The sequence below is a fragment of the Scyliorhinus canicula genome, chromosome 4, assembly GCF_902713615.1.
Source record: "Scyliorhinus canicula chromosome 4, sScyCan1.1, whole genome shotgun sequence".
Taxonomy (NCBI): Eukaryota; Metazoa; Chordata; class Chondrichthyes; order Carcharhiniformes; family Scyliorhinidae; genus Scyliorhinus; species Scyliorhinus canicula.
Genome location: NC_052149.1, coordinates 144,059,356 through 144,070,472, shown reverse-complemented (window position 1 = coordinate 144,070,472; position 11,117 = coordinate 144,059,356).

The following is an 11,117-nucleotide window of genomic DNA, read 5'->3' as shown; positions in this document are numbered from 1 at the left end:
GTAGAGTACCATTATTCTGTTGTCTGAGATGCTTCCACAGGATCAGAATTAACAGGAACTGCAATAATGGGTACCCCTTCTGGCACAGGCAATTCATCACTATTTGCTTCCGTAGAGACATCAGTTATATCTATAATGTGTTGATAAGTGCTTACTGGTTCGAAAACATTTCTTGATGGCAATGCCAACTTCTGGAGTGTCCCTCTACTCCTCAAGTGATCCATTGATGAACGATCCGTCCCTCCACATCCACTTGGTATGGCAGGGGTCCAGTCTTAGAGATATTAACTCCGTGGATCTAACTTGATCCATGATTGAAGTTTCATATCATATATTTAATTTGGGTTCTTTATGTTTCAGTGGTGATGCCTCATTAATAAGATTTTGAGGATGTGTATTTAAATATAAACACTTTTATTGAGCTTTAACTATGTACAGTTCAGGAGCAGCATGGTGAAGCAGTGGTTAGCCCTGCTGCCTATGGCGCTGAGGACCTGGGTTCGATCCCAGCCCCGGTCACTGTCTGTGTGAGTTTGCACATTCTCCCCGTGTCTGCGTGGGATTCACCTCCACAACCCAAAGATGTGCAGGGTAGGTGGATTGGCCACGCTCAATTGCCACTTAATTGGAAAATACTAATTGGGTACTCTAAATTTATTTTGTAAAACTTATGTAGAGTTCTAAATATTGTCTTGCATGGAGATGTTGCATGCAGGCTTTCTGCTTACCAAGTTCTGTGCTAGACTATTCTCTGGCCATGTGACTACAGACATCACTCCATGGGCAGTGATGGAACCATCAATTCAGCGAACACGTGTAGTTGGATCTGAACAGAGGCTTTAATACACTTACAATAGAGCCAGCCTATTCGTCGTTGAACTTCAGGTGAACTGGCAGGCTGGCTCTAAGGCACTGATCTTTATACATCGGTCCCAGGGGGAGGAGTCCTGGGTGGAGCCAACGGAGGAGCCCAGTACAAACTCTCGTGTACTCCCAGAGCAACTCCCTCTGGTGGTCGGATAGTGCAACTGCACTTACAATGGGTAGATAACGAACATATATACATGGAGTGATATTGGCAACTATATATAGTGTGAATCACATTCACCACAGGCAGTGCCACGCTTCAGTCCTATGTTGCCCCTTGCTCTGCTGAGCACCATACATTATAATATGTGCAGCACATATCGTCACAATACAACAAAGACTTATGTCTTGACATTTCTTTCACAATCTAAATTTCACAATTTCATCACCTCAGGATGTCCAAAAGCACTTTATGAATGCCCAATAAAGGATACTTGAAATATAGCCACTTTTTATTTTAGGGAAATATGACAGCCAATCTGTACAGAGAAAGGTCCCATAAATGGCAAAGAATTTCATGACCAGATAGTCTATTGGAGGTTGACCTGGTCAATATGGATATGGAGAGCTACAGCTTTGTTGGACGAGAATCTATCTGCGGAAATCACACAGTTCCAACACTAATTGCTGCCATTTTGGTAACATTGGCTTTCCTCTTCAAGGTGTTGTACACCTTCTAAACTCTTCCCAGTAAATGAATGTTTACACTGCCCTCTATAGTAACGTTTCATTAACACAGGCGCATCTTTGCTATGCAATACAGAGTTAATTCTGTGTGTCAAAATAAATCTGATATATCCTCCTCCCCAACTAGCTGGTCTAATCCTAATCCAACTTTATTTCCCCCATCAACAACATTCAGTTATATAGCATCAAGCCTTCCTTCCAAGCTGCCTCATAGGAGGTTTACTAGACAAAAAGTGGCACTAAACCAAAGAAGAGGACATTAGGGGAGTTAACGAAACATTTGGTCAAAGGAGTAGGTATGGAACAGCCTCTTGATTTGATTGATTTGATTTGATTTGATTTATTGTCGTATGTACCGAAGTACAGTGAAAAGTATTTTTCTGTGGCCGAGGGAACGTACACAGTACGTGCATAGTAGACAAAAAGAATAATCAACAGAGAATATTGACAAATGGTACATCAACAAACAGTGATTGGTTACAGTGCGGAACAAGGGGCCAAACAAAGCAAATACATGAGCAAGAGCAGCATAGGGTGTCGTGAATAGTGTTCTTTAAAGGGGAGAAAGGTGACGAGGCATGGAGGTTAGGAGAGGGAGCATCAGGGTTTAGGGCAAGAACAATTGAAGTCATAGTCACCATTGTGGAGAAAAAGACATCGAGAAAGTCCAAAAGGCCAGAGTTGGAGAAATGGAGAGCTCTTGGAAAATTATGGCCGGAATTCTCCAATCCCGCGGCCAAGTTCTGACGCTGGCGTGAAAACGCGAGCCACTCCGGCGTCAACGGGCCTCAAGTGGCAGATATTCACCCTTCCTTGAGGGCTAGTACAGTGCCGGAGTGGTGTCTGCAGCTCCAGTGACCGAAAGCCGGCGGCCACGGCCGGCGCGAGTCCATGCATGCGCCACGGCCGGCGCGGGACTGCGCATGCACTTGTGTTCCCATCTCCACGCCGGCCCCCGGGCAATATGGCGGAGTCCTACAGGGGCCCGGCGCAGAGGAACATAGGCCCCCCCATGGAACTAGCCCATCTGCCGATCGGTAGGCCCCAAACGCAGGCCAGGCCACCGTGGAGGCACCCACCGGGGTCAGATCCCACCTGTTCCCCCTCACCGGGACGGCCCCTGCAGCCAGAACTCCGAGGTCCTGCCGGGTGGGACCAGATGTAACCCACGTCGGTGGGACTCGGCCAAACCTGGCAGGCACTTGGCCCGTTGAGGCCTGGAGAATCGCCAGCGGGGCCACTTTCAACGACCCCCGACCAGCACTGCGGCGATCCCGCGGGCACCCAAGAATCGGCGTCGGAGATTCAGCGGACCGGCGCAGGGTCGGAGAAACCCGGTCTGGCAGAGATGACAGAGATAGTGGTGACGCCATTAACGGATTTGAAGAAAAGGCCAAGAGTTTTTAAATCAGTATGTTGGTGGATTGGGAGCCAGTGTAGCTCATTGAGCACAGGTGACTGGAACTTGGTACTAGTTTGAATCCCATGAAATTTTCCATAAGAATTCTGGGAAAAACAGTGACATGTTCTAAATATACTTAATCCAAGAAAACATTGGCAGCATCTACTTTTCGCCACAAAATTGGCTGGAGTTCTCCGGCCCTCAGGATCTACTTTTCCCGCTGGCAATGCACCCCTTCCAGTGGGTTTCAATGGGAAATCCCATTGACAGGCATCGAGTGGATGGAATCCCGCCACCAGCGAATGGCATGCGGCCGAGAAACACGTTGGTTGTAGCTGGGGTTAGGCAGTGTGATGGTGAGCAGAGAGGAGCCCAAATATAGATTAGTTGCACTTATCTGGAATGCTAATGGGTGAAACTTAGGCAGAGCCTGAGTGCTGTGCATCTTCAAATGGTTTTGCTAGCTTCCTGCTTCACAATACTTCTGCCCCCTCAGTTGGCACATGCCCTCAGTCAAATATTTAATAAGAACCTGCTATTCCACCTAGTACAAATCAGGAATCAAACCCAAAGCTACCCTAGTTAAAAGCAAAATACTGCGGATGCTGAAAATCTGAAATAAAAGCAGAAAACGCTGGCTAAACTCGGCAGATCTGGCAGAGAATCAGAAATAATGATTCGGATCTAAATGCTCCTTCTTCAGAACCAGAACTGCCTGGTCCTTAGGACACAAGTTCAGAGTTAGAAAGACCAGAGGTCAGAAGTACCCTCTTTATATCATGCTATTACTTTTGCTACATGCCAATAAAACGGTTTTCCACACGGCTTCTTTTTGCCTTTTTTAATCTAGGATGGAGTTTTTAAGAATCTGCAGGAGGTCACTGTGACAGTGTCAATATTTTGAAGAGTGACCTGAATCAATGACATCCACACAGGAAAGTTTCAAAAACCATGGAGGATGATCAAGAGCTAAGAAGTATAAACAGGCGAAGGGCAATATCTAGAAAAAGCTTGGTGTTGTATTGGGGACTATCCAAATGTTCCCCAAACCAGTCAACTACCCTCTCCACACCCATAAACTTCATCCCATCCAAATCTCCTTTCCACCATCATGTCCTGCTCACCCACCAGCCCTGTGTTGACTGATTCCTAACCTCCGATTTAAAATTCTCACCGTTACATCCAAATTCCCCTTTGACCTCACCCTTGCCCACCTCTGTCAACTCCTTCAGCCTTCGGGAACTCTGTATTCTTCCAAATGTCAACTCTTATGCATCTCTGCACTTCTTTGGTCCCATCTTTAATAAGCATGCCTCAGCCCTCAGCAGAAAAATGTCCATTCTGTATCTCCCTGCGTTGTACCCTCCTTCATAAAAAAAACCTCCTCGTGACCCACCCCTTTAACCAAGCTTTTAATCGTTCCTTCCTTATATCTCCTTTTGTGGCTCATTGACAATCTGAGGGCAGCACGGTAGCATAGTGCTTAGCACAATTGCTTCACAGCTCCAGGGTCCCAGGTACGATTCCCGGCTTGGGTCGCTGTCTGTGCGGAGTCTGCACGTTCTCCCCGTGTGCGCGTGGGTTTCCTCCGGGTGCTCCGGTTTCCACCCACAGTTCAAAGATGTGCAGGTTAGCTGGATTGGCCATGCTAAATTGCTTACTGTCCAAAATTGCCCTTGGTGTTGGGTGGAGTTACTGGGTTATGGGGATAGGGTGGAGGTGTGGGCTTGGGTGGGATGCTCGTTCCAAGAGCTGATGCAGACTCGATGGGCCGAATGGCCTCCTTCTGCACTCTAAATTCTATGATTCTATGATTTGTCTGGTCACACTTTCATGAAGCACCTTGGGATGATTCATCTGTATTAAAAGTACAAAATAAATGGCAGGTTGGTTCCATTGTGACGGTAGGTTTGATATATTGGAAGTGAGCTTTTCATGTCCAAATCTATTTTGGAAACTTTTAACAAATGGACAAAGTGAAATGAGGAACCAAATTAATACCAGAGGATGAAGGCAAAAAGTAATGATCAAGAACAAGTAGAAATTTGTTGGAGAGCGGAAGAGAGACATTCCATGAGGAAAAACTATGACAGAGCTGCACTAATCCCAGAGCACTTCCTACAGATCTGGTAAGGACAGAAGACAGGTATGATGGCATTTTGGTACAGAATGCATGAAAGCACTACTGATACCACTAAACAGTTAACATGTAGAGAAGGAACTGTTAGCTCGTATCTTATCAAAATCGGGAAAAGGAGCCACAGCCACATCTAGTTTTATATTAAAGGATAATGATACATGACAAGACTAGAGTCAGGGGAGACCTGGAATAAGATCTGTGGAGCATGGAGTTCCATAACATTATTTTTAACCTCCTTTAAAGTAATTTTCTTTGAAGGGACATGGAGTGATTTGGAAGTGGGGTGGTTAGGGGTCTCAACCTGTCTAGCAACCAAGTGAGGTCAAGAGTGAGCATCTCACTGCTATGTAACCGTACAGAGAAGCAAAATATGCACTGTTAATGATCAAAACTGGAACTAGCAGAGTTAATAATTGAAGCATGGGAACGGGCGTGGGCCATTCAGCACCCCCCTCCCTGCCAGCCTGTTCTACATTTCAATAAGGTCATGTCTGACCACCAACCTAACCCCATATATCCCATATCCCTCAATACTTTTGTCAGCAAAAGTGTACCAACCTCAGATTTAAAATTTACGATAGATTTAACAGCAATTGCAAGTTACGGAAGAGTTCCAAATTTCCCCCATCCTTTGTGTGTGGAAGTGTTTCCTAATTTCACCTGAAAGGTCTGGCTTCAATTTGTGGTCAATGCCCTTTGTCCAGCAGCTGTGGTTCCAAACTACTCCAACTGCTCCCCTTAACCTCTTGAAAGCATCAATCAAATTACCCCTTAACCTTCTAAATTGCTGGGAGCCCAACGCAAGGTTGTGTAAGCACTCCCCATAGTTTAACCTTTGAAGCGCAGGTATCGTTTTGGTAAACCTGCGCTGCGTTCTGTCTGATGTCAGTATATTCTTCCTGAGGTGTGGTGCCCAGAATTACTCACAGGAACTCCGGGTGTGATCTAAACAGGGATTAGCAAACTAATCCACTGTGCATGGATTTATTTTAAAGAAGTAGAATTGTTTGAAGTAAATAATATACACTGTCGCACATCAGCAGCTGAACATTGCTTAATTCACAAGCCTTTATAGCAGCACATATTCACTTGCTGCATCTTAACCTATTGGTAAGTTAGTTTTACTTGCTTGAGGACTAGAGGGGCTGAAGCTAGGAAGTGGCTGTTGGACCTTGTGTTATGCTTCTTCATGTAGCTTAAGCTGCTTCCTTGATGTATACTCTGAAAAAGGAAGGTTCAGACTTGGAGATAGGTTTAACACATTTACTGAACAGTTAACAATTCTCCTACTTGAGTTTGACTCTTCTGCTGATCTTGCCAAAGTAACTCAATCTAACTAACCAGTCTGCTTTAATCCATGTGGTGGGTGTGATGCTTCCTGATCTGCCCCGTCTCTCTGAGTGTTGCCTATGGAAAGAGAAAGAGCATGTGTGCCCTGTCCTTTTATATGGGTTGCCCTCTTGTGGTAGTGTCACCTCTGGGTGTCTTGACTGCCCATTGGTCGTGCCCTATCTTACTGACCTATTGGTTGAATGTCTGTGTGTCATGATGTCTCTGGTGCTCCCTCTAGTGTTTATTTAGTCTTAGTGTATTTTCAGTGATACATATCACCACAGACCTCGGGCGAAATTCTCCGACCCCACGCAGGGTCAGAGAATCGCCCGGGGCCGTCGAAAATCCCACCCCCGCCGTGGCAGAAATTCTCCGCCACCCGGGAATTGGCGGGGGCGGGAATCGTGCCACGTCGAGCGGCGAGCCCCCTGCGGCGATTCTCCGGCCCACGATGGGCTGAAATCCCGCCACTGGGAGGCCTCTCCCGCCGCCAAGGTTTAAACCACCTCTGGTGGCGGCAGGATCAGTGGCGCGAGCGGGCCCCCGGGGTCCTGGGGCGGGGCACGGGGCGATCGGACCCCGGGGGTGCCCCTGCGGTGGCTAGGCCCGCGATCGGGGCCCACCGATCGGCCGGCGGGCCAGTGCCGTGGGGGCACTCTTTCTCTTCCGCCGCCGCCACGGCCTACACCATGGCGGAGGCGGAAGAGAATCCCCCAGCGCACATGCGCCGGTGGTGACGCCAGCGGCACCGGCGCATGCGCGAACCGGCGAAGGACTTTCGGCCAGCCCCGGCGGCGGGCGTCAAAGGCCGCTGGCACCGGTTTTGGCGCCAGTCAGCGTGGTGCCAACCGCTCCGGCGCGGGCCTAGCCCCCAAAGGTGCGGAGAATTCCGCACCTTTGGGGAGGCCCGACGCCGGAGTGGTTGGCGCCACTCCGCTACGCCGGGACCCCCCGCCCCGCCAGGTAGGGGAGAATCCCGCCCCTCATCTGTATGCCACCATCATTCTTGTGGGCCCGTTGGACTCCTATTTTTAGGAACAGCTAAACAACTGTTGCCCTCTCAAAGTTGCCATGGCAATGTTTCAGAGTTCTCCCCTGTGCCCTAGCCAATAGCTCTAGCCTTGTGTCAGCCGGAACTCAGTTGGTAACCATCTGGCCTGGGCCACACGTTTCTTGTCCCACTCCTGGAGCTGCGCACAAAAAAAAATCAAAGCCGACACTCCAGTGCAGTAACTGGGGAGTGCTGCACTGCTGGAGGTGCCGTCTTTTGGATGAGACGTTAAACCGAGGCCCCGTCTGCCCACCCATGGCACGATTCAAAGAAAAGGAGTTAGCCCTGTTGCCCTGGCCAACATTTATCCCTTAAGCAAAATCTCACAGGTTCTTTGGTTATTATCACGCTGCTCTTTGTGGGATCTTGCTGTGTGTAAATTGGCTGCCACATTTCCTACATTACAATAGAGTTTACGCTTTAGAAATACTTCATTGGCTGTAAAATGTGAGAGATCTCCAGTGGTCATAAAAAACGCAATACAAATGCAAGTCCTTTTTTTTCTTTCTTTTAAATGATTTTTATTAGGGTATTTGCAAGTTTTTATAATAATAATAACAGCGACATAAACATGGTACAATAAACATTTCCACCCCATCACAATCTTCACCCACCCCAACCATAAAACAACAATCCGGCCCTCTCTCCTCCCCCTCCCTTTGGAATTCTGCTTCTGCTGACTTTTTAATTTTCCCCGAGAAAGTCGACGAACGACTGAGAAACCCAGCCATGTCACTGACCCAGATCTCTACACTGGGGGGCTTTGAGTCCCTCCACATTAATAAGACCCGTCTCCGGGCTACCAGGGAGGCAAAGGCCAAGACATCGGCCTCTTTCGCCCCCTGCACTCCGAGCTCTTCCGACACTCCAAAGATCACCACCTCCGGACTCGGCACCACCCGTGTCTGTACAGCTTGTACAGTTTGCACAGCTAGTCAAGTTTACTGTGTTGCTAGAGTTAGATCAGCAGAGTGTCAAACTCATTTATTAGTTCTGTCCTTACTAAATAAATACTTTCAACTTACTTCGAGGACTGGATATATTCTTCTACATCGTCTGCAGTTAGAAGCGACCTATATTCCTCAAACAACGTAACATATTATTGTACAAACTGTATCTAAGCCCCATGTGGTGGCTTGACTGAGATCTCTGTACACTGGTGTTCTTCCTCCAGTTTCTGCTGGGAGTGAGGGTGAGATCTTGTGTGAGCTGCAGTTTTATAGTGGTCGTGTAATGCCCTCTAGTGGTTATGCCACAACTGGGTGTTCTGATTAACCCCTTAGTTACATGTCTGTCTACATATCATTTCATTTGCCTCCCTAATCGCCCACTGAAGAATCCTGCTCGACTAGCGATTGGCAGCACCACCCAAAGCTGTGGACTGGCTGTCCAACCTGTCAGAATTCCTCCAAGTGGAGAAAATCAAATTCACCATCTGCGGTTTTGAAGAGGGTTTCCACAGGACGTGGGGGCCATTCACCAACCTGTTCCAAGACCTGTTTGTAGCCAGCAGCCAATAAGCCAGTGGGAGGGGAGGGGAATCTACAGAAGAACCACAGACACAAATGGAAAGAGATGAGGGTAGGGGGAGAAGGGAGAGAACAAAGAGACACAGAACCCAACCATACCCCACACCGGGGGGGGGGGGGGGGGGGGGGGAGAGAGATACCCCCTACGGACCAAACGTTTAAGAAAGGAACAACCAAACATGAGAGGCACGGTGGCACAGTGCTTAGCAGTGCTGCCTCACAGCCCAGGGACCCTGGTTCAATTCAGGCTTCGGATGATTGTCTTGTGGAGTCAGCACTTCCCCCTCCGTGTCTGCGTGGGTATCCTCCCACAGTTCAAAGATGTGCTGGTTAGGTGGAATGGCCATGCTAAATTGTCCCTTAGTGTCCAAAACATTAGGAGGGGTCATGGGGATCGGGTGGAGGTGTGGGCTGAAGCAGGGTGCTCTTTCCAAGGGACGGTGCAGACTTGATTGGCCAAATGGCCTCCTTCTGTACTGTAAATTCTATGAACACGAAGCAACATACTTAGCACCATGCTCCCCCAATAGGTCCAGGTTTGATGAACCAGTGAACAAAGAAGACACGCCAGATAATAAGAAGGGGAGGGGAACCTGGGAGAGTGGGGGAGTTGGGATTAGGAGGCCAAGTCAAAGCTCGGCCCTTGTAAAAAATGTGAATTGTAACAGATCTAATAATAATCACTTATTGTCACAAGTAGGCTTCAATTAAGTTACTGTGAAAAGCCCCCAGTCGCCACATTCCGGCGCCTGTTTGGGGAGGCCGGTACGGGAATTGAACCCGCCCTGCTGGCCATGTTCTGCATTACAAACCAGCTGTTTTGCCCACTGTGCTAAATCATCCCCTATATAGTTTTGTGTATGTTCACTTCCATCTTTGTTTTGTATGAAAAAAACTAATAAAAACATTTCACCAAAAAAAAAGAAAACTTTCTTTTTCTTGGCAAAGTCAACATCTGGTGGTCTGTGTGGAGCTTTACTAGATTAATATCTGGAATAAGTGGGTTGTCTTATGAGGATAGGTTGGACAGGCTAAGATTGTTTCCGCTGGAGTTTAGAGGAGAGTGAGGGGCTATCTGATTGAAGTATATAAGATCTTGAATGGTCTTGACAAGGTGAACGCGGAAAGGGTGTTTCCTCTTGTGGGCGAGACCAGAACTAGGGGACACTGTTCTAAAAGTCACTCTTGCAGGACAGAGATGAGGAGATTTATTTTCTCTCAGAGGGTTGTGCTGCTTTGGCACTCTCTGCCTCAGAAGGCAGTGGAGGCGGGATCACTGAATATTTTTAAGCCGGAGGTAGAAAGATTCATGTTAGGCAAGAGAATCAAAGATTATCCGAGGTAGATGAGGAATGTGGAACTCAACACAAACAGATCAGCCATGATCTTACTGAATAGTGCAGCAGGCTCAATGGGCCGAATGGCCTATTTCTTCTCCACCTTTGTTTGTCCGTGTGCACTTATCCCAGTCTCAAACAATTCTGATTTCAACCCTAGTCCAGCAGCAAAGCTTTGCATTTCTTTGTGCCTTCGTGGCAGAAGTCGCTGTTGAATGCTGTGAGGCCCCTGGCTTCATTTCAACTTGAATTAAAAGGCAAGGGACACATTTTGCTCTCTCTCTACGGTTTTGCATCCTTGTTAGGCTACAGCCCTCAGCTGTCGATAGCCCTTCAGTACTTTGTCCAGGTGTGAAGCTAGCAGGTGAAAGCTGACAAGCTAGCTGACTGTGGCAGGGGTTCCCTCCAGACCAACCAGGCGCTGCTCTCAACTAACCATTTCCCAACAGAAATCACTGGCTATATCTGGGATGACCGTGGCCAATTTTCCTATTTCCAGCCAGTGGGCATTGACATTTCCGTTAGTTGAGATTGGATAAATGCCAACAAACCAGATACCCATTTCGCAACGCTCAGCCACACATGTGCGCCAAACATGATGCACTGATCCAACTTGACACCTGCCGGACAAACTTAACACATCCACGGCAAAGAATTCAATAAAACCAGGTTAGCTTGCATGGACTGCCACCTACTGGTGGCAACACTGAAATTTCCTTTCTTTAAATCAGATTATTCAGCAGCTGCATTGTCATTTCAACTTATGCTTACC